The 25,288-nt window shown below is 34.9% G+C and overlaps 1 long non-coding RNA gene across 1 annotated transcript in view; it reads left to right on the plus strand.

The window, feature by feature from the left end:
* The window catches only part of LOC130708446 (uncharacterized), a 1,343,207-nt gene that overhangs the window by 759,353 nt on the left and 558,566 nt on the right, over window positions 1-25,288 (plus strand). The window contains exon 5 of the long non-coding RNA XR_009008660.1: window positions 20,908-20,949. This is a non-coding gene — a long non-coding RNA (uncharacterized LOC130708446). The remainder of the gene's footprint in view (window positions 1-20,907; window positions 20,950-25,288) is intronic.

The raw sequence follows: 25,288 nt of genomic DNA on the forward strand, positions 1-25,288 counted from the left end.
TAAGGGTTTGACTTGAGTAGGTTCTCTTCTCTTTAAGTGTGTATTTTTTGTTCTCCCCTCACTGGGGTCTTTGCCTCAAAGGAGGGGAGTGTTGAAGTCAGTGAGGATCATGCGCTCCCAGAGGTCTGATGCTCCGCCTGTTACGGCATCTGTGGTTCTGCTCAGATGCAATCCAAGGTCATGTCCTTTCCCTGATGGTCGTCCCAGATCTAGTGCAGGGTTGTGACACGGATTGAGCAGGGCCAGAGCATTCAGTAGGCTGGGACTGGGGGTTTGGGCATTGCGCTTGCAGGAATTGAAGTGGCTGTGCTGCTGTCAGAGGTCTGAGCGGCTTCCTTGGCACTACCAGTGCCAGCAATGGCTGCGGCCACCCCACCTAGATCACACACCTGGCTCCTTGGCCATCTTCATGTTACTAGATGGAGTCTTTTCCCAGGACTCGGCTGCCCTAGATCCTGTGCCAGACCTTGTTGTGGAGTGAGTGGGACTGGGGTGTTGGCCCAGTTCAGATTGGTGAGTATGGCAAGGTGGCAGCCACGCCTGTAGAGCTCTCTCTGCCCTATTGGCAAGTCAGTATTCATGCACTTAACCGTGAGTGGCGTCTAGGCTTCTCTAGACCTTTTATCTCTGTGCCAGCCGTTCTTCCAGCAGCCAAGGGGATTTGCCTCCTCTGTGTGGGACCCAAGGACTAGGACACCCAATCTGTGGCTTGACCTGTTCACTCTTTAGGGTGAGTGTCCACCAGTGTAGTCTTTCTTTTTTCTCTTAGACCCCTCTTAGGGGCACAGGTCCTGACCCCAGTGCTTTTTTTCCCCCATCCTACCTGGTTATGTGGAAATCTTTCTTGTAGCCTTGGTTTTATAGACATTCTTCTGCCAGTTTTCAGTTACTTTTCCTTGAGAATTATTTCGCATGTAGATGTATTTTTGATGTGTTTGTGGGTCGAGGTGAGCTCCACTTCCTCTTACTTTGCCATCTTGATTTTACACCTGGGATAATCTTAACAGCATAAAAGAGATATAGTAGAAGCATATTGGCAATTATATCTAGCTATTTAATTATATACACATATGTGTGTGTGTGTGTATATATATATATATATTTTAACAGTAGGTCCTTGTTGGTTGTCTATTTTAAACAATCCCAAACTCCCAATCATATAGTTTTAATGTATGCATATGTATGGGTGTTTTAATACATTTAGTTCAGCTATTTTGCTGCTAATGAATACAGAGTCATGGGTTTGACCCAGGTAGGAGTGCTTCTTTCTTTTTATTTATTTAGTTATTTTTGGCTGCCTTGGGTTTTCATTACTGTGCGCGGGCTTTCTCTAGTTGCGGCGAGGGGGCACTACTCTTCGTTGTGGTGCGTGGGCTTCTCATCACAGTGGCTTCTCTTGTTGCAGAGCCCGGGCTGTAGGCGCGCGGGCTTCAGTAGTTGTAGCACATGGGCTTCAGTAGTTGTGGCTCACGGGCTCTAGAGTGCAGCCTCAGTAGTTGTGGTGCATGGGCTTAGCTGCTCCGCGGCACGTGGGATCTTCCCAGACCAGGGGTCGAACCCGTGTCCCCTGCACTGGCAGGCAGATTCTTAACCACTGCACCACCAGGGAAGCCCCGGATTGTTTCTTTTTATTTGTGGCTATTAAAGATTCTTTTTTCCCTCCAACAGTGAAAGCAAACACAAAACTCAGATGAATCAAACAGCACGTTTTATAAATAAAGTCTGTTTTATTCATAGGAAAGCTGTGGAATGATGAAATATTCATTTAATTGATAGCTGTCTGTCAACATATGATAATAGCAATTTTTTGTGAATATAAGAGACTAAAAAGTAGTTCTGTCATGGCAAAACAATGACAGGAGTATCAGGTGCCTTGAGTTTAGTAAACAGAATAGTTATCAACCATCTGGATATGGTACAATCTATATAAACGCACAGTGTATCCAGCAGTTACAAGGTCATCTCTGTGCCCACAATAAGTGGGCCGATTTTGCCATTTAAACTTGGCATATGCTCTCGGAGGTGTTGATTATTCAAGATACCTGTATGCCCAAGTCTATTAAGCTTAAAAACTACATTTTAATGGCCCCTTATATTCAAACCCTGTTTAATATGGCAGACGCTTGAGAGCTACTTACAAACACCATTAAATTTCATCACTAATTACTAATAACAGGAATGAAATTAGCACCTGTCTCAGCTGCTTTAGATTTTGGATTGCACTTAATAAACAGTTGAGAAAATCCTCTGTTGCTAAACATTTACTGGGCCATTTGCATCCTGATTTTCAATGTGCTATGATGATTTATACTCTCATATAGTCATCTGAAAAAGCATAGAACTTAAAGACACTGTTTCTTATTTGAATTTAAAACAATGTTTTTAATACCTTACATTTTGAAATAATTTTTCAGTATGAGACATCAATTTATCTTACATAAAATCATTCTATCTTTCTCTTAAAGGCTACTAAAACGAGAATGCTAGTGGAGTGAATAGGCATTTTCACACACAAAAAATCTGAAAAATTGTTAGAATAAACTAACGCACAAAAAAAGAAAGTTCTACAGGTTTTAATGATCCCTTAAAACACAAAATCTCTTAAAGACGTGAAACCCTGGTTTCTCTAGCCATCCCTTCTGGGTCTTTGGTCTATGCTGCTACTTATAGGTACTGGAGAGTTTTAACATGAAAACAAGGCAATTAAATTGCAAAATTGTTCAGTGCTACTCACAACACCATTAAATAGCGTCACTTATTAATAATAACAGGAATGGTAGATTTGGGAAAGTTTCACACTCAGTGAAACCACACTGAAAGGGTGTGAGAGAAATTATGTAAAAAGTAGTATGATAAAAAAAAAAATGTCTTGAAACCGCCTCATTAGTGTCCAAGGTAAATGATTATGGTATAAAACACTTTTCTATCTTTTGGACCCCATCTTTTCTATCTTTGGACCCAATCAGTTATTATACTTAAATGTATGAGACATTATCTTCAGGATTTCAGGCCAACTGAACTCTAGATATAGTGACTCTAATCATTCAAATTGTTGTCTTTAATTTAATACAGATTTTTCTAATATTTCAAAGTACATCAGGAGGCATTTTAAAAATGAAGTTTATAAGCTTTGAAACATTGTTACAAAATAACCAGAAGATGGCAGCATGGCACCTGTTTAGAAATTTGATAGCTTGTAACTTCCATTAAGCGGAAACAGTTTCTAGATTTTTATAAATAATATCTTTCCAATCACAAAATTTTCTCAACATAGAAAACGTAATTAAGAAAAGACTGTTAGTAAGGTCTAAATGATAGCTTGACCAAAGCAGAATTACAAAGGAACAAAAATGGCTTCTTCTTTACTGAAAATAATGAAGAAAGATGAAAGAGAGATGGTAGAGGGAGAATGTCAAGGCTTTTAAAAATGTGCTTTCAGAACATTTAAAATAGGCTTGATAGAACCCATTATGGGAAAGAAGAGACTCTTTTAAAATTCCAAACAAGATGAGCCCTGATATTGAAATAACCAATTAATTCCATGGAGGCCATTAGGGAAGAATTAAAGGTCATTATCATAATTGAACAGGTTCAAAACAAACTCCTTAAATTTATCATCTTTGAAGTCCATTTCAGCTTTTAAAAAATACACCTATGGTTTTATGATCTTACAGATCTTTTATAGCCCAAATATGTGAGCAGTTTACAAAGAACTCCAGTACACTCGTTTTATTTTTAAAGGTGTAATCTCATTATAACTAACAAAATTGACTGAAGACTTCTGTTTAGCTATGAAAAAATGTCTTTTAAATCTCAGGTAAGAATCCACATATTTATAGTAATATGGAACATAATAAAATGACAGTTCAAGAAAACATTTTTCTATAATCCCTGAAAAATCCGTAATAAGATTTTACTGTACTAGGAGTTTTGAGGAAAGCTTCTTGGTATATTCCATTATGAACTGTTAAAAATAAAACTCAGCACATTACCTATTACGTTTTCCTGTTCATTTTATAAATTTATGATATATACTGAAACCTCACCCTTCTACCGAAAAACTCTAGAGCCTGTTCAAACTGAACTGGTTACCCTGCGTGTTATAAGACTAGTGTGGGTTTTTCACATGTATTGGTATATTTGTGTATATCCGTTTATTCAAAGATGATTTGTTGTCTACTATAATAGTTGGCCCCATTCTAGGCAATGACTGAAATGCATTACACGTTTTGAATAGATCCATTAAATAATTATATCAGGAAAATAGAAAATATAGGAAATGAATAGGAATGCCAAACATTTTGTGGAAATGTCTATATAGTGGTCATAACTAACAACAGAGATAATTGTCACTATGTGCTGTTTGAATTTCGGTCATTTTTCTTAGTTTTGTATAATTGGTATAATAGTTAATCAAACTTATCTTTTATACGTATTAAACTACCATTGAGTTCATCGTATGAAGATATCTAGTAAACTATATTCTTCAAATAATGAATCACAGAATAACAAAACACTTAGCGATAAAGCCACCTGAGAATCCAGGCAGAAGGGAGATGATTTTTTTCTCATTTTCTCCTGCAGTGGGCAGCAGAGGCTCAGTTAGGTTTTAACAGGAACCTGAACAACAGGGCAAAACAACTGCTCAAACAGTAAACAGGTGTTGTTCTCAGGGCTCATAGGTCTTGGGGGCAGGAAAACAAATTAGATGATGATGGTGATGATAATTATGATTATACTGTAAGTATTTTATAAAATGTTTTTCCTTTTCTTCCCCTCATTAAAAAAAAATCCATAGGCTGTATAAATTGTCACTTTTTACAGTTGAGTGACTTGAGATCCAGTTAAGGTAAACCTCAGGATGGAGAGCTACTGAAAAGTAGAGTCAGGATGCTGAGCTAGATATTCCTGCCTGTACATTAGAATTAGAGGAAAATTGGGAACAGATCAGAAAAGTTCAGCACTGAAAAGACAATTTTTGATCCTTTGGAGATGAGAAATTATTTGTATTCTTTAAGTATTCTACAAATATAGATAAAATATTTACTCAAGCTCTTAAGCTCCATGTTTGAAGGCAGAAATGGAATTGAAACTTATCCAGGCTATTTATACTGAAAGAGAGATTTCAGTAGTCAGGATGATCAGTTCACCTTAACCTTGATTCCCACCTTCTCTTGGTAAATTCCAGGTAAGATGTTGATCCCCCACCCCACGCGCCCCCCCCCCCCCCCAGTAGAGGATCTTGGCCTTGTGAACAGAGATAACAATTCAGGATGAAATATTTTGGAGCAAACAATTTATTATTTGGGTCTTTTTGTACCCTATGAACCTCACCTTGTGTGACATCCAGTGTAGTCTCATGCTTAGATAGTTATGTGCTGAGAACCTCACTGAGTGGCTATAAAAAATGGAAGCTTGAATACAGGCTTAGTCATTCTACTTTATGAGTCTTACCTTGGTTTTGTCTCAGAGCTTTCTCTACCAGGGATAGAGGTCTGGTTCCAGAAATGTTCTCATAAGTGATTCCTTTCTACAAAGAACTATACAGAGCCATAAAAATAATTAACAATACAAAGTAGCCTACATTAAATGCTAAATGTGTGGAAAGGCAAGAAATGCTATAGGAAACAGCCAGCCAGCCAGGTGTTGTCCTAGGTAATGGAGTATAGCAATATACTCAGCAAAGGAATTTGAATCAATTTCTGAAAACATCAGAGAGACATTGAAGACTTTTGAGTAAATCCATGACTAAAGCATTGGTTTCTTCTAGTTGTTTCTACTTTAGATCTAATTTTCACTCCAGATGAAGAATATGAAAGAGTTAAATGGTTTTTTAAACAGCTTACTCCTTATTGTACATCGACCTCAGGTGGACAAAATAATACTTCTTTAAAATTTGACCAAATTTGGCCAAATTTTAAAATGTTGGAAGCATGGAACCTACCCAGTTGCTGGTTGGTCTTTGCTTATTATCTTCCTTCCTTTAACTAAATGTTTTTTTTTTCCCTATTATATCAGACTAATATTTTACTTTGATCTATGGAGTTAGAATAAAATGTTACTGCCTTTTAATGAAAGAACTATTTTGGGGGTCTTATTTTGTTTATGACATGACTTTTTATAATAGAAAAATATTGTCAGGTACTCTTCTTCCATATATTAAGATATGCATAAAAGAAAAAAAAAGGGAAACAGCTTTAGAAAAATTATAACTTCATGGTTTATTTTTACTTGATGTTAAGAATTTCTGCTAATTATAAGATAACAAGTTACATATGTTGTACAGATTTAATTTTTTCATTTTCTTTGGAGCTTTGATCTTTCCCAGGTCTTTGACCTTTTGTGATACAATTCTTCTATCATCTTTTTCCTTATCCATTATATTAGGTGTCCCAAATCCCTTATACCTGTTATTTTTCCAGTTTCCCTTCCCTTATTTTTTTTTTTCTGGAATCTAATTAACTCTCTTTTTCACAAAATTTACGTATTTAGGACAGAGACTGTAAGGAAAACTGTGACAAAAGAAAATTAACAGAGAAAACTAAATTGATCAATTAAATTAATTTTGGACAATGAGAGATTTGACTTTTTTTATTATTGAAATAATTCCTATATGTTTATCTGTAAATGCTTCTTTGCCATCATCCTTAGTTACTTACCCATATACAGGAAAGTCACAACATACTAATTTCAATTTGTGTGCAGCATAAAGTGTTACTTTATTGCAATGTCCCAATTCCAAATCTCGTAGGCAAATTTGGACTTTCACCTGGCAGCTAACAAACAGTTTATGTTTGGTGAAGTGGTACTCTCTACCACCTACTCATTTTCTACTGACAGTGTTAACATTATACCATAGTTCTTGTGCCTTTTTGAAATAAAATATTTTATAAATTATTTCAGTGAACTATGGGGAAAATATAAAATTTGTGATTAAAAACACAAAGATAAGAAAACTAGTATTAAAGTGAGAATCTAGAACTGCTCATCTGCAAGTGATTTTAAATACACCTCTTATTGCTAATCCCAGCCAGGGATTTTCCACTGTGCTTCTGTTCTTCTGACATTCCATTGTGCTTTTCACATTCTCTTCCAGAGATGTAAAGTTCATGTTACAAAATTTTCATTACATGGTAATTTATTTCCTTCTTTCTGCCTATATGATTTTATACCATTATATACAAATCAAATGATGACAAAACTCTTCAGGTTCTTGATCTTTGCTCATTGATGCTAATTGCTTTTTTTCAACCAAGAGTATAACCATTAAATGAATGCAAATGTATCAATAACCTTCAAAATAATTTTCACTTACATGATAATGGTTTACAGTAGGCATATAAGATGCAAATTACATAAACTATTTTTCTAGATCTTGTTAATCTACGCAGGTAGATACATTGTAAATCATATTACATCTTCAGTACAAGACATGTTGTGGCAATTAATAAATACTTGAGTTTGAAGAAATAATATAAGCAAGATAATATTTTGGGATAGGTGAATGTTGTTATGAAAATAGAAAACATAGGCTTAAGCAATTGGTTTGGTTCATGTTATTGATTATGAAATATGGAGAAGTAATGTATTCTCATCAGTTTACGAGGAGGAAAAAAGAACTAGAACAGTGATTATAAAATTCAGTGAAATGGTGACATTGGAATAATATGGTAGCTACAAAGAAAGTTTTGAAATGTGTTGGCTTGATTTATCTAATTACCTGTCTGAATCTCTGTTATAATAGCTATAAAATTTTGATAACATTTTATTTATTTTAAAATTTTTTTATAATTAATTTTTATTATTAATTAAAAAAAATTTTGGCTGGGTTTGGTCTTTGTTGCTGTGCGCGGGCCTTCTCTAATTGTAGCGAGCAGGGGCCACTCCTCGCCACGGTGCGTGGGCTTCTCATTGCGGTGACCTCTCTTGTTGCGGAGCATGGGCTCTAGGAATGTGGGCTCAGTAGTTGTGGCTTGCTGGCTCTAGAGTGCAGGCTCAGTAGTTGTGGCACACGGGCCCAGTTGCTCCGCAGCCTGTGGGATCCTCCCAGACCAGAGCTTGAACCTGTGTCCCCTGCATTGGCAGGCAGACTCTCAACCACTGGACCACCAGGGAAGTCCTGAAAACATTTTAGATAAACAAAAAAGTTGCAAAAAAAGGCATAGTGTATACGTATATGCCCATCATCCAGCTTCCCCTAATGTTAACACGTGACATAGTCATAACGATGTCTTTGTACAGCTGTACAGTTAACACCGGAACAATAGTATTAATTAATCCATGGTCCTCATTGGAATGTCACCAGTTTTTTCCCCAAATATGTTTTCTTCTGTTTCAGAATACAAAGTAGGATCCCAGATTATATTTAGTTGCTGTTTTCTTAGTTTCTGCTAATCTATGAGAGTTGCTAAATTTTTCCTTGTCTCTCATGACCTTGCAACACTTGAGTAGTGGTCAGTTTCTTTGTAGAATGACTTTTGCTCTGGGTTTGTGTGATGCTTTTCATGATTAGATCAAGGTGAAGTATTTTTAGCAGTGCCACAAAAGCAGTGTTGTATCCTTCTCAGTGCATCATATCAGAAGGTATATGGTATATTTTATCCCTCTGGATGTACTCAATTAAGGTAGCATGTGCCTAGTCTTTCCACTTTAAATTTACTATTTTCCCTTTAAACTAAAAAAAAAAAAAAATGGGATAGATACTTTAAGGCTATGTGAATATCCTGCTTCATCCAATTATTTTAGCATCCATTGTTGAATTTTACCTGCAGAAGTTATTATTGTGATGTTTACCTGATGGTGATTTTTATTTCCCTTATTATTTCTCTATTTATTATTATATAATAGGCTTTATGTCACTTGTTACTTGCTATTACTATTAAGCAGAAAAAAAAATATGTTGTTTCTTATTTTTGTTCCTATTTATTAGTTAGGACTAGCATTCCTTCCAAAGGCTTTAACTAACTTAGAGTTCTTTTTTCAAAACATGTTTTTAACTAAATTTTGCTGGTACAGTGAGTTACATTCATTCAAACCTTCCCCACACCAAACCCTGTTCATAACATCATACATATATAGTTATGTATATATATGCTAGTAATATACATGGGCAAATATATATTGACATTGCAATTTCCTTCTAGTTTTAAGCCACCACAGCTCCATTAAAGAACCAATGCTTTGTAAATGCTTTGAATGAATCAGTATGGTCTCTATTATGTCATTGATCTGCTAATTAAAAATTCTTAAAATAAGAAGTGCTATGATTATTTAATGATGATAAAATATCTGATGTGAGAGCTCCCTTATTAAAGTTTACCATAGCTTTGGGGAAAATAAAAATGTATAGCAGGAACAAAGCAAACAGTACAGTAATTTGTAATTCTAGAAGGTGAGATTAGATCTTAAAGATTCATTTTTCCTTAAATATAAATTGTGGATACCATGGTTGGAAGTTTATTAACACCAAATAAATCATAAAAAGCATGCAAACTTAATTGAAAATTGTCACTAAATTTTCCCCCGGTATATACTTCAGAATTTTCCACAGTATATTCTACAAGTTCTAGATATTTCTGTGATATGTGAGTGCTTCAGAGATGGTGAGAAAAATTTCTAGATATGTTAGCTTCTGGCTCTGTGTAGCTACTAAATGTACTGTGTGTCAAAAAAAAAAAAAGAAATTTTATTTTTAGATACATGAACAGCAAATATGGCTTTGGTCATCTTACAGGAAACCTTGTGCACTCTTTTAAGCTTTCTGTGAATCAGTCTGATGACATCATGCAAATTACATTGTCTTATTTTGTGACTTCTGCAATTATTCAGCTTTATCATGGACTCACCAAGAAGTTTTTCCCCCCACTATTTAAAATCACTAATGGATTTGCAGCTAACCTTTGGCTTCAGTCTCGGTTGGTTGCCTTCAGTATCACTTGTGTATGCATTTAGTTGATAAGTACTGTGGTTCATTTTACTCTTGAGCAAACCAAGTTTAAGGAAAAAAGAAAAGAGAAAAAAAAAAAATCAAAACTCCAGACCAATAATTACCTTAGCTTGAGATGAAGGTGGTGAAAAATCATTTGATTGCTTCCTAATTCTTGGCGAGATATAACAAAATAAGGTTTTGGGGAGGCGGAGGGTGAGAGGAGGGCCACACAGCAGAACGGAGGGGAGACAGCAAGGGCTCTGAAATAGCTTTCTTATGCTGCTTATTATGTCCTTGGATTCTTTCAAACTGCATTTTATTCTGTATTATCAGTTTGATAAAATTATAATTAAAATGCATATCTTGGTTTAATCATGGATCCCTTCCCACATCAATGGCTATTCCTCAATATTCCCAGTATCATCATTTCACATTACATTTTAATTTGTTAGTTCATCAGGAAGAACAGTGTACCCTAGCATGTAAAGGATTACTCGTCATGACTCAGTAGGCTAACAAAGCTTTTGGTGAAAGGGGAAATCTAATGAAAAGAAAAAAGATTCTAGTCCTTCTAGGTCAAATTATTAGCTCAGATATTTCATGCAAGAGAGAAACTGAAAATTAATTTTTCTCATTGCACTGTATAATATACTGAAAAAGACTAAAGGTATATAAAATACATATCTCCTATAATGAGCAAGAAAATATCATTTGAGAGTATAATATACACACAGAATCTAAAGCAACTGTACTTTTAGAAATTATACTAAGACTTAACTTTGCATGGGAGAAAGCTTTTAATATTTCTCTTTTTTTTTTTAAATTTTAAAAGAATAGAAATCATCCCTGGTAACCTGGGAAGAATTTAAACAAAATGATTAAATATAAATATAGAGGGAGAATAACAAATTCCATGGTAATTTGTTTATTTACCTTAATGTATCTAAATTACATTAGTTTATATCTTGGGCTTGTCTACTCATACCTTAAACAATGTAAATCAGTTGACTGGTACTTATAATTACCTGAAGAATAACGTTAAACTAGGCAAGTTCTATGGAAGTAGGTGTACCAACCACAAAATAATGAAATTTCCTTTCATTTTGAAGATTTCCTGAGTATTCAACATAGCATTTTGACTTTAAATTGAGAATTACCTGTTAAACAATGGAATTTTTAACACTTTTGAGGACTTGACAGTATAGCACAGTTAAGGAGGTAAAACCCCTGAGTCAGCCTTTTGTGTCCTTATTTTATTTTCCACATGAATCACTCACAGCTATTTATGCTCATTGTAGAAGTTCTTCCCCAAAGACAGGACGGACGGAAAGGTACTGGACGGAAAAGTCAGTACTTAGGGATCCAGTTTTAGGTCTGCCATTAATCACCCGTGTAAGACTAAACAAATTCCTAAACTTCTCTCAGCCTAGGTTTCATATTCTGTCAAAAGAGTTTTAGAAAAGATTCCTTCAATTTCCCTCAATTAATAAATTTTTAATTTACCTCAATTTTGAAAGGTCTTTGTTTTTCAATAATTTTTTAAGTAGGCAAATGTGTTCCTTCACTCAGTGGGTCTAAAGGAGTTAGGGATTTTTAGAAAATCTTAATTTTTATCTGCTTTTTCAATTATAACTTCAATAATGGCATCAAAATATATTGTAATGGCCTATCTATATCTATACATATGACAATAAACAGTATATCTTATGTCATCTAGCATGTGTTTACTAAGAGACTGCCATGTTTATTTGTGCATGCTCATACACACACACACACACACACCAGGGTATATTTCCAGAGAAAGATTATCTAAATTGAGATATGACAAATAATAGAAGTTAGCTAATAGATAACGGGGGGAAGTAGTATTTTTAGGAAAAAGGAGGGTGTAAAAACCTACTGGACAGAAGGAATAGCCCTTTTGAAAAATTCTGAAAGTTCATTAAGGATAAACTTCGACTTCAAAAGTTTTAACCTAGTTTAGGGAAAGGAAACTAATATTTGTTGAGGGCCTATTCGGTTTTAGGCAGTATTTGGTGAGTTATACTTGTTCTGTTACTTGATATATTACATATCTCCATGTAGCTCTTCACAGGGACTCACATGTAACACTTTAATTAGGCAACTATTTATTATTGGTCAAAATGATCCAATTTAATTTTCTTCTTCCAGTCTCACCATTGCCATTTATTAGTGAATCACAACTAGCCCTTATTCCTGCCCTTGGAATATCCTCTTTGTCCAGGCTTTTCTATCATCTCCCTTCTGATATGCAGATAGTATTTTAGACAATGACTCATGTACAAACCCCTTTGGGCTGATTCTGTTAAAGAATGTATTTTTTTTTCCCCACCAGTGATACTCTAATTTTCTTTGTGTAGACACTTGCAATTTATGCTTTTCACTTATTTTAATATATTTTACAAAGAATAGTAAGGTCTTTCTTTAAAATTAGTGTAAAATATTGATGTTTCTAAAATTATATATTTATATTCAGGAGGTATATTTATTCTTTGAACTATTCCTTTAGCTGTGTGTTTGTACATACACATATGTGTGTTTGTATGTGTGTTGGGGATAGGTAGGGGAAAGTGGTACCAGACACCCGTGGTATTTTTTTCTCTTCTCAAATAAGAATTCTAAACTTCATTAAAAAAAATATTTTGATCATCTCATTTTATATAGTATAAGATCTGAAACCCAGAGATAAGAGTGTATCTAGTTTTCTTATGTAAGTTCCAGTGCTCTTAGAGTAATACAGGTTAACCATGATAGCATATCATGAGCTTGTATATGGCAAGGTACACATTTATAAAACTACTCTTCAGTGGTGCCCAAAATATCCTCACGTGGATGCTCAACTTAAAAAGTATTTTTAGAGGATGACTAGAAAATTGAATTTATACCTTTCAACCCAGAGGATTTGAGAAAGTACGTACTGACTATTTGGAAAACCTGTGCATAAAATTAGCTGGCTATTATCTAGTTAACGAGTAAGGTCCGCTGTCTGGTGTGCTATGAAGTGGAAGTGAACAGCTGTTGGAAAGAGGATATAAATGGTGTTTTATGAGGTTATATTGATCTTTTTGTTTTCAATTTAAGATTTTGAAAAAAGTCATTTTAAAGATAAGGAAACATCTAGTGTAAGTCACCATCTCTATTCTAACATGTAACGGCTGATTAGGTTATTAAACTAACATGTTCAGTATTCTCTTGTAAAGTAAAAGGATTAGACTGTTTTGGATTTTTTTTTGCACATGAAAAAGGAGCAACTAATAATAAATTATTCTATGAAACATGGTTAATTTTTTTATCCATTCATTCAACAGATGTTTTCTTAGTGCCTATTATGTGCCAGGTTGTGTTAGGTGCTAAATAAAAGAACTTACAAAGCAAAGTCCCTTCTGTTTAGGAACTGATCAGTACTTTGGAAGAGACTTACCTTTAAAGCAACAATTGGAGTACTGGGTTATGGGTACAGGAATGCAAGGCATATAAGAGATACCTATTTTAGGGTCATATAAATAAGCTCAAGAAAAGAATCGAAAGCGGGATGGTATGAGCTGAGCTATGAAGGACTCAACCTGAGTAGGAACTTAGCCAGAAGGGGAAACAGGAAAAGAGTATTCAGAGAACAAGGAACCGAATATGAAAAACACAGAAGTGAAAGAACATAACATATTCAGGGAATAGCAAGTGGTTTGGGTTTTTTTTGGAGCGGAAGGGTGATATGAGTGAATGGTGGGAAATGAGCAAGATAGGAACTATTTATTTCATGAAATGCCAAAACCAAGAAGTTTATATATTGTCTTAGGTGATGAAAAGCTCTTTTAGGACATTAGTGGGAGAAGGACAAACAGAATTTACGCTTGGGATAATATGCCTATTATAGAATAGAAGATGGATTGGATGAGGAATTAAAGAAGAGAGATTAATTAGAAGATTCTAGCTTCTGGATGCTATATAAAACTCCCATCTACCACTCTTCTTCCCCAAAAAGTTTAGGTATAGAACTGTAAATACTCAAAAATCAGTGAATCCTTAGATTGAAATTCTAATTATTTCATTCTACAATACAGAAAAGGATGTCAAACACTTTAAATGACTTGCCCAAAACCAGAGGGTTTCCAACAAAGTTAGAATTTAGGGCCCTGATCTCCTGTTTCTCAAAAAACACATATTAAAATTCACAAGGAACCAGCCCTTAAGCTTCATAGAAATATTTTAACGGAAATATTAATGATGATGTGTCTGTGTTAGCAGTACCATAAAACAAGTGACCTTCACGGACAAAACTCTCTGTGGTTAAAATTAAAAAGACAAAGGAAAATTAGATCTGATTATTAATGTAATTAGTTGATGATCCAGTGGGCTGTCAGATCCATAAATGCTAGTTATTGACTGATGATAATGGAGCATTCAAATCTTCAAACTGGTGCTCAAGTCCTGCTCTCAGAAATAATGAGAGACCTGCTCCCTCCATCCTGCCTCCTTGCAAGGTGCTAATGCTGCATTCTGAATAATGATGTGCAAACCCAGCACACAGGCAGCGCTGCCGTTACTCCACATTAAATCCACTGTTTTGTTTTCTGCTGCTGTAGGTTCTGATTTTTTTTTTTGAAAATTGGGCATTTATGAAGTGCTGTCATGAATACGATGGGGAAAGAATATTATAATCAATCCTTCTTAAGAATTGCCAGATTTACAGTATGTTCATAAAACTCAAACAAAAAAAATATGTTGAGTATCACCCACTATAGTGCTTAACATTTACATAGAATCTTTTTTTTTTTAAATAACCACTTCGAGGCTTCTGTTGGTGCCTAAATCACATTTAAAGGTATAATTTGGCAACCATGTTGCTACTGGCTCCTTTAAACTAAAAACTTCAGTGTCTGATAAATAGAAATAGTTGTTCATATAGAGAGCAACCACTTTATAGGTACGTATATTTATTCAGGTGGATGACTTTAGTGGGCTGTTAAACTTGATCATATTCACTGTGAGATTATTCAATCATCATCCCCTTTGAGGATAAGCGATTTGCCCAAGAACATAGGTTACTAAATAGTAAAACAATGTTTTATTTCTGAAAATAAGGATTTGCTAAAGAGTTTAGCACTTGGCCATCATGGTACAACAAGGTTTAGACTGTTCTATTCCAATAAAACAATGTATGTACCTCATAACAAAGGGGATAGATCAAAGTATGGAATATTCTTTAGTCTTTATGGCTTATGTCATGGGATGCTTGGTGATACCTCTGTTAGGAAATAAAGGAAGACTACCTCTTGATCCTCCAAATGAGAAAGGAAAGTTGTAATTGGATGTCATCTTTGCCAGTTATTTTGGCTGTAAAATAGACAGAGGCAGTTCATTTCAAGAGTGAAGCAGTTGCCAGTTTGTAGTCACAGATTATAACTGTGGAAAATCTCTTTCTCCCTGCTTCTTCTGAGGTAATGGAGGACTCTGCTGAAAAAATTATGTCTACTTCTTGGAATTGAATGTTTCACTAATTTATAAAAGGAGACTCTTCATTTTAGGGGGAGCAAGGCTAAAGGGAATTCCTGAGTTTGGGGATTTAGTTTTATACAATGGAATCCTGTTGTATCCTGACGTGTTCACCTAAAATTGTAAAGGTCACTTTATATTCCCATGCTGTTAAACTGTTTTTGAAAATATGGTTACAAATTAAAGCACAATATTTCCTTATCTGTGGGAGCAATTCAGTTTCTGTATTATAAGATATTTAGCGTGTTTCCATTTTGCGGGGAGAGGGGCTGGTGTAAATAATATTGAAATGGATTATCAGAATACATAAATGTTTGTGTCAGCATATGTTGATATGTCCTTTTGAGAGATTTCCAGAAGTGAAATAAGTGGGTGAAAGGGAGCAAATATCTTGTAGAGTTTGATGTGTGCTGGAAAATTGCTTTCCAATTTATACTACCACCAGCAATGAGTGAAGATGGCAATTTTATCACACCTGTTCATCACTATCAAAACAAAACAAAATATCGCAAAAGGCTTGCTTTATTAAAAATGGTATTACTTGCTTTTTGCAAACAAATTCCCTCAAAGATAGATATAGACCAAGCTGTTCTCAGTAATTAAAATCTTTGTGTTAGACTCTTTCTTTAGGTCAGGAGAGAATCACTTTGAAAGTACATTTGGGGAGGCAGGAAACGGAAGCTGTGTCCACTGATAGACAAGCCCTTGAAACCTGGAAAAATCAGGAGAGCATTGGTTATGCAATAAGCCCATAAAAGAGAAAGATAAGTATTAAATAGAAAATGAGAGAACACTGAAGATAATATTTACCTCTGTTGTATGTTTGTGTATAGCTGCAATCTAACTTTGGAAATTACCAATTGCATTAGTTTTCTAGAGCTGTCATAACAGCATATCTATTGAACTTGCTCCTGAAATTGGGTCATATATCAGTAGGGAAATGAAAATGAAGTGAAAATTTTCTCCGAGATAGGCTGAAAAATTAAGTCATTTTAAGGACCTAACATTTAAATAAGGTAATGAGGAGTAACTCTGCCCCTATCCTTATGATCTTCTGACAGTTTTGACAGGGAAAAACGATGTAGCCTGGAGAAAGTCTTCCATGATAAGCTCTATGGCTTATGCTTACAAACTTACTATGTGTCACATGGAAATGGATACATCCAACTGTGACCATAAATGACATAAAGTTATTCTGTACTTCACAATATGAATAAGGTATGGAAAAAAATTAAATGTAGCTTTTAAATACATGCACTGTCTCATGCATACATTAATAACTATTTACTTGGTACCACTAAAGAAATAGACAGGGATAAGAAATGGTATAAAATACTGACTTTGTGTCTGAAAATTAGCTATATACATTATATAGTCAAATTTATTAGATACTAATAGTTAATAAAAGTGGGAGCAATAACAAAATCTCTGAAGTATTCATATTGGGTATAAGGGGCATACATCACTGTGTTGCTTATTTATTTTGGAGTAAAGTAGTGTTTCGGCTCTGGTGAAGTAACTGTTGGCTTAGATATACTTTGGTAGGAACACCTCTTGTGCTCAAAACATAGGCAGGACATGTAGGTCCTGTGACATTTCATTGCTATGCATTTTGACCATTTCTAAGTTTGCTCTAAATATAGGCTTCTCTTTTGAATCACAAAAGTAAAAACATAAACTCTCCTATTCTTTTCCTCCTCCTTTCGCCAATGCATCGCTTTTAGCTGTCCAAATTCACCTGTAATTAATGAATAGTTTTAGGGAATTTCCTCCTGAGATTTTTGGCTTTTGCAGAGAAGATCCTTGAGGGCAGTTTACTAATTAAAACATGGTATGTTTTTTTAGTTTGTAAATACCACTAAATCAAAATAAAAAAAAATTATAGTTTACAGGTTAAATACTCTTAGCACCATGCTAATAATAAGATACTCTCAAATGAGCAAAATGAGACCAATGCAGAATTACACTTTAGTTTACCTTAAATAGTAACAAACTGTTATCAAAGTTTAGTTTTAGTCCAAGTCACTGCACGTATTGTTTCTTTATGTAACTATTCAATAGACATATATCTTAGATTTGCTTAAAGAAGGTTAGTTGTTATTTTTATGTAAATTAAAAAATAGAACAGTAATATTCAACCACCTTATTTTTTATTTTGGTTGTTAACTATTGAATTATGGTGTATCATCCAATTTCTAATAATAAGGCAAATAACCTATCTCTTAATCAAACTGAATTATATCAAGCAGCATAATATATGGCCTTAAATTTAGTGTTCTTTAAGAGAAAAAAACTGAAAAATGATAATCCACCACAATATTCTCTGACCTTGAAAAACATTTGAGAAAAGGAGTGAGAATACGGTTACCTATAGGGTTCAGATTGAGGCAGTGTAAAAAACTTTGTGACTAGTACCTGATCAACCTGAATTTAATGCATGGCTTCATTAAGTACTAAGTGAGCAGTGTTTAAGTAGGACTCTTGACCAGGGTTAGTACTCTTTTTCCTGAAGATTCACTCTACATAAATGATGTGATCTCGTAATTTGGGAGGGTTTGTGAAGAGCTGAGGTAGCAGGAAACTCCCATATCCCCTGTTAATTCAGACAGGTTTTCTCAACCTAAGCACATGATTGATATTTTAAGCTGAAAAATTTTTTCTTGTGGAGGCCTGTCCTGTGAACTGTCGGCTGTTTAGCAACATCCCTGGCCTCTACCCACTATATGCCTATAGCACCCTACACCGAGCTGTGACAAAAAATGTCTCCATGGATTGCCAAATGTTCCGGGCCATGGGAGTGGAGGGAGGAAATTAGCCCTGGGAGAAAATGCCTGAGTTAAAACAGTTAAATGATGTCAATGAAATGATGATACACCACCTCCCCTTCACCACCATCAGCAGATCTAAAAAACAGCTGCTCGTCCAAACATAGTTTTCCAAATATATTGTCTATCAGGTTTGATATTTAGAATTTTCCTTATTGAGTCTATAGGTGTTTTATTCTTGTCTTTTCTATTCTTCCTTTTTTTTTTTCATTTTCTCATCTCAAGTCTTTTTTTTTCCCCTCCTAATTCTAGCCTATGCTAAGTTCAATTAAACCACTATTTTAAAATATGTCTCCTCCCTTTCCTCCTGCAACTTATTTCCATTTATAGGAGTATATGTTCCTGTCAGAAAAATCAGAGCAAACACCCATAATCCTATCTTTAAAACCCCAATTATTCCTACTGGCCAGAGAAATGGAGATTTTAGAATTTGGGGATTGTTTTTTCTGTGAATCCAGCCCTGACTTTGTTGATGCCATGTTTTTCTGTGATAAATTCATTATAGTCTGGCTGTAATGCTGACTCTCCAGAGTTTCGTACTTTCTCTTCACCCTGTGCTTCTACTCCCATGGGTGTTAGACAACTGGGTTCTTGCTTGGCTGGTGAAAACTTTAAGTGCCTCCCTGTCATTTACCAAGATTTTCTGTTCCTCTAGTCATGCCAGACCATAAGTAAAACACAGAACATAGAATGATAGCTATTAAATACCACTTAAAATACCTCATTCCCCTGCAAAAACAAAACAAAACAAAAAAAGGACAAAAAAAATGCCACTTTTACTTTGATTTCTCTGAATTTCTTTCATGAATAAAATTTCATGTTTTTTAATGTGTTTCTCAATTATTTTGCACTTAATTATAATTGTGTGGATATAAATATAATTGTATTCAAATAGAAGAAATATTGGGCTGGCCAAAATGTCCGTTTGGGTTTTTCTGTAGCATGGTACCAAAAACCCAAATGAACTTTTTGGCCAACCCATTACAAACTTTTTTCATACTGAGAGATGAATAGACTAGAAAGCATAAGTTAAAATATTTTTTAGATATTTAAATAATTGAATATATTTGAACTATTTTTACTTTTCAAACATTTTATAGTTTTTAATAGCTAATGTTTATTGGCCACTTTTATGCCCTAGGAAGGGTTCTAAGCAATTTATTTGTATTAACTCATTTAATCTTTACAACTTCATTATAAGTGATAAACTGAGGCTAAGATAAGTTTATGTACATTGTCTAAATCCAAACTGGTTAGTAATCCAAGGACCAAAGTTCAGCTCCCAAAAGTGTGAAATTCTAGTTTGGGCCATAAAATTTAAATGATAACCTAAATTTGTGCGTGTGTGTGTGTGTGTATTTTTTTAAGCAACAAAATCCTGTCACTAAACATTACCTTATGTAGACCTTTCAAGTGAGAGAGGAAAAGTGTGTACCAATGTGTATGTGTTTGTGTATGCACTTGTACATGGCTACTTGGCTTGAATAATGGCTGAAGGAATGTTATAGGCAACGTAGAGTCTTGGTTTCTTCCCATAGCCCAGAAGTTTCTGAGACATTACCATATAAAAATGAGAACTTTGTAATTCAGAGTTTGAATCCAGTTTACTGGATTACCACTCCGGTGCCTTCTAGAACTAAATTCCTTTAGGTGAGTGATCTTTACATATGGAAGAAAACATTATATTTATTTCTATTTTATAGGTGCTATTTATTATTCATGGTTAAATTTTTGTCCCAACATACTGGTAGAGATCACAAAGGAAGTTTGTTTCTCTGGTTTTTTTCCCCCACATCTGGAAATTTCAGGCAGATAGAATGTCAAAAACCATGAATGAAGTGGTTCTTTCATTCTGCATTTAATTGAAGTCCTTGTAATTAGTATTATCACATTTGCAATGAGGGTTCTTAGATTTAGATCTGTCCTTTTATGTGGGTGGGTCTCTGGACATATTTGGAAATGTGTCACTGCATCTAATAGAATAATAAAATAGAAATGATGGAAATATTGGGCTTTAGCACAGCAATATGTGATTCTGTTTCCTCTTGATTTCTAAAATACTCAAGTTCATTTGAACATATTTACATCTATTATCTGCACATATTTTAGTCTCACTGTCTGAAAGTTTGAAACATTATTACTGTGAAAATTATTCTCTGTTAACTTTAATTGGTGCGCTGATGCCACTTTTTGATCAACAAATATTCTAAGGCTTTTATTGTTATAAAACCTGTTTAACCTGCCTCTTCATCTTCCTGTTTTGAACATAGTAATTCATTTAGGATTTTTGAAAAGTGGTGTCTGAATTTTTGCCTAAAATTGACTTTTATGTATCAGAAGCTAAATTTGCTTCTATATTTCTTTCTGGGAAAAAAAATTATTTTAAGACATAAAGGAATAGAGCTCCTTTGGAGATTCAGATTGAGAGATATATCAGAGTATTTATCTCCAGTCCTTTTTTTTCTTAATGAACTTCATCTAAAAAAGACAAAAGATAGACCATCTTTTTGAAGTTAATGGGCAGATACCCATTTTGAGCAATGGTTGAGGTTTAAACCATGTCTTGTTTTATGTATTGGTATTTCTCAATCTGTTTGTAATACTAAGTATATTAATAAAAAATATATATATTTTTTACAATAGGTTCCTATCCTGAGACCACAGCAGGATGTGCCTTGGACAAAGGTATGCACATTTAAAATATATTTCAAATTTTCTTCATGAGTAAGATATAAAAATGTTATAATAATTACATTATTGTCTCAGACTTAGATATATGGAATTATAATACATGTTTATGTATATGATATATACTCTTTCATCTGGCAAAATATGATTCTAGTGATAAAGTATCAGAATAAAATATCTGATTATTAAATACATAGCATTGCCTGGCCACAGAATGCCTTAATCCACACAACCTATATTCAAAGGAGTATTGTCGCTAATGCTTTTGCAAGTAAAACAGTGGAACTATTCTAAGGCTGATGGAACGTATTTAACATAGTCTTTAATGATGAGTAAATGAGTAAATTACTGAAATTGGATATAGGTCAGTTAAATTACCAGTCAAGAACAACCTAAGAGTGTCTAGGTTTTGGTGAATCAAATGGTGAAATTAGTTTAAAATTACAAATCAGTGTGAAAACAGGAAGCAAACAGGAAAATAAACACACACACACAGCTAAATGAGAAGTATATAAATGTGCTACATGAAAGGTAAGGTGGCTAGTATAAGGCTGATACAGGATGCCTATGCTTTCCTACCATGGGTAAAACTGATGGCTAGTGGGAACCTGCTCTGTAGCACAGGGAGCTCAGCTAGGTGCTCTGTGATCACCTAGATGGGTGGGATGGGCGGAGGGTGGGAGGGAGGGGATGTATGTATACATATAGCTGATTCACTTCATTGTACAGCAGAAACTAACACAACATTGTAAAGCAACTATACTCCAATTAAAAAAAAAAAAAAAGGAACAAATAACATTATAAAGATCAAGAACTGTAATAGCCTTGAATCCTAAGAGGGAGCTGAAAAGAAAGTGTATATAATGAATAAAAAGTACTTGGTGGGAGCTCTGAGTTAAGACCAAAGGAACTAAGATTGTCAGGGGCTATAGTGGACAAAGGCGAAGACAGATGAAAGTGAAAATGAAACTCACAAATAGCTATTAAAACCTGTCCTTCACTATGGAGAAAGCATGAGAAGACTTGCTTGAATTAACACGTGAGGAATTTAAGTGATAAAGTATTGATAGAAGGTTTGATGTTGTTTATTTAGAGGTATTTAAGTATCAAATGGATTCACAAATGTCTGATTATAATTTCTCTAAAGCTTCTCTAGATCATTTACTCTACCTGGGGGTCCTTCCAACCCCACACAGAAACTGGCAAGGCAGTTCTTTTTATTTTTCTGCATGATAAAGTAATTTTATATTGAAAGAAAAGTTGGAAGTTGGTTTGTGGTTATAAGAAAAATGTGGCTATATACGCTAACATGAATAATAATTGATGTCTGTATGCATAGTTTTGGGGAAAATACACTTATATACACATTTATATTTTAAATTTGGCTCTAAATATATGGTATGTGTTCCACATTACCCTTATATGAAAGAATAAGCTATTCATCTGCATATATGGATAATTTTCTGAGATTTTAACATTGAAACACACTTAGTTTTTTTCTTGACTCTTTTTCATATGTTTTTCCTCTTAGTCATTTTCAGTCCCTATTCAGAGATGAGTATGACTTTAGAATATCCAAGGAAAATATGCCAGCCAATGTACTCTGCCAGACAGGGAATGAATGTCTCCAGGCACAAATCTCTGTTGTGTCAAGGCTTTGGCATGACATTTGGCAGGGAACTAAATCAAACATAGCACAATGCAAATAATCTCGGTTTCCCATAGATGTACAGCCTCAACCTCGAGCCTGCTGTTAGTCATTTCTACTCTTTCCCCTGATATTCCAGGGAGCAACATTTCTGGTAATGAACTGAAAACTGGGGCATTTCCTAGGTGTTCTCATAGTGTGAGGAAATGGGAGGATCGTGGCTTTGAACTTGGACCTTCCTGAGTTTGAAATGCCACTCTGTCATTTACTAGCTGTGGAATTCTGGGAAGGTTACTTCAGATATAAAATGAATTTAGTAATAATTATCATAGGGATTGTGTGGCTATTAAGATGACTTAACTGTCCTAAAGCACCTCTTATACATGCTACATAATAGACATTTAATAAATGTCCTTTACTCCTTCCCATTTCTGTAATGAGTTCAGTTTTGTGTTAAATTTGTAAATAACCAGCTCGATCATTCTGTGAATAGAAGAGAGACGATTCTACATGTGTAAGCTTGAGGTTATGTAAGCATTTACAGTATAATATTTGTCTTTATCTTTGTGCACTCTTTTTGGTGAAGGAACTGTTGTGAACTTATTGATCATTTTTTAATATCAGTTCTTTTTTTTTTAAAGATTGCTTTTGAGGGAGTTCCGTGGCAGTCTAGAGTTTGGACTCGGTGCTTTCAATACTGGGGCCTGGGTTCCACCCCTGGTTAGGGAACTATGATCCCATAAGCCATGCAGCGGGGCCAAAAAACAAAACAAAACAAAACAAAGATTGCATTTGATACAGAGGGTCTTTATGTTGTACAAGGGCAGGTTGCATGTCTTTGATTTAATTTTAGGCCTTGTTTAGTGTGCTCAAGGATGAAAAACCACATTGTAAAATGTAGATGGGGGCTTAGAAAAATTGCATTTCCATAGCACACTCAAACTATTTTAGTTTAATAGTTCACTTCCGCTCCCTTATTAAGAAATGACTGTGTGTCATATACTGTGTTAGGGGCTAAGGGTGCAAAGAAGAAAGAGATAGAGGTTCTCTGCCTTCAGGGGAATTATAATCTTAGAAGGAAGGAGACTTGGAAACATGTCATTTTAAAATGATGTGTGTAACATAATATAGGCGTGAGGTGCCAATGCGGGGGCCCTGTGGAAAAATCATTCCAATCAGTCTGGCTCCCTGGAGGGTTTGACACTCAGGTATCTTGAAAGGTGATGATAAATTGGTTGGTTATCAGTTGAATGTAGAAGCATAAGGAATAGGAAGATGTCAAGAAGAAAGGCAGGAAAATCAGTTAGGAATCTGTTGTCTGAACTAAAAGAGAGATGGTGGTAATAAAGGTATAGACTTGGAATTGGGAAGTGAAATCCTCCCACTTTGTTCTTGAAAGTATAGATTTAAGATATATTTGAAGTTATTTTTATAGGAGTAAGATGTTTATCATAGTGTTATTTATAACATGATAATAGGAACCAAATTAACTATTAAATCATAGGGAAACTGTCAAATAAATATTAATATTTAAGACATTTTACAGCTTCTAAAATTCATTATTTTGAAGATTATTTAAGGAGGCTGTGTTCTTAAAAATCAGGCCAAACTCTGAAACAGTATTATAAGACAATGCCTCTTTTATACATGTGCTTTTATACACATATTTATATAAAACACAGAAACACAGAGATACTCAAATGATTATATATATGATGTGCTTTTGTTAGGGGATAGGGTTCAAGGAAAGCACACAGAAAAAGACTGGAAAGAAACACATCCAGCATGATTAATGGTGATTATTTCTATGTGGTAGGTATATGTGTGACTTTTATTTTTCTTGAAATTTTATGTTTTATAAAATGAACATGTTGAACACATTCTATGTGACTCCCATGAGTTCTGCCTTTGTGTAATTCCCTCCCATTGAGTGTGGGCAGAACCTCTGACTTTCTTCTAACCATTGAAATATGGAGAAGGGGACAGGATACCACTCCTGTGATTATGTTATATGACAACGGTGATGAGGTGACAGTCCCACGTGTACATTACATTATATAAGAATACATTTTGTTAGAAGACTGGCTCTTGCTCTCCTGCTGGCCTTGAAATAAGCTGCCATGGTGGGAGAGGGTCTAAGGAGAGGGCAACATGGCAAGAAACTGAAAACCTCTAGAGCTGACAGTGGCCTCTGGCTGGCAGCCAGCAAGAAGTCAAGGATGCAGTTCCTACAGTCATAAGATAAATTCTGCCAACAACCTGTATATACGTGTGTTATATAAAATATATATCTGCCCCCAGTTCCTGGCTCAGAACTCCTAAAACTGCTGTAATTTCCTAAGAGCACTAGGAGTATCTTTTGTTCTAATAGTTGGTCTTTGACCCCAGTTCCTGATGCAGAGCTCCTAAAATCCTTTGGAATTTCCTGGGAGACAGGAGTGTTTTTTGTTCTAGTGAAGTGACTCTTGGTGGGCTCCGAGATGGCTTCATGATGGGGGCTGGTCACCAAAAAGACCAAGCCTCGATTAGAAGCTTAGAACTTTCAGTCTCTCCTCCCATTTTTCAAGAAGAGGGAGAGAGGCTAGAGATTGAGTTATGATTGATCATACCTATATGATGAAGGCTCCAAAAAATCCCCCAAATAAAGGGTTTAGAGAGCTTATGGGCTGGTGAATACATCCACATGCT

Source organism: Balaenoptera acutorostrata, chromosome 6 (genome assembly GCF_949987535.1).
Source record: "Balaenoptera acutorostrata chromosome 6, mBalAcu1.1, whole genome shotgun sequence".
Classification (NCBI taxonomy): Eukaryota; Metazoa; Chordata; class Mammalia; order Artiodactyla; family Balaenopteridae; genus Balaenoptera; species Balaenoptera acutorostrata.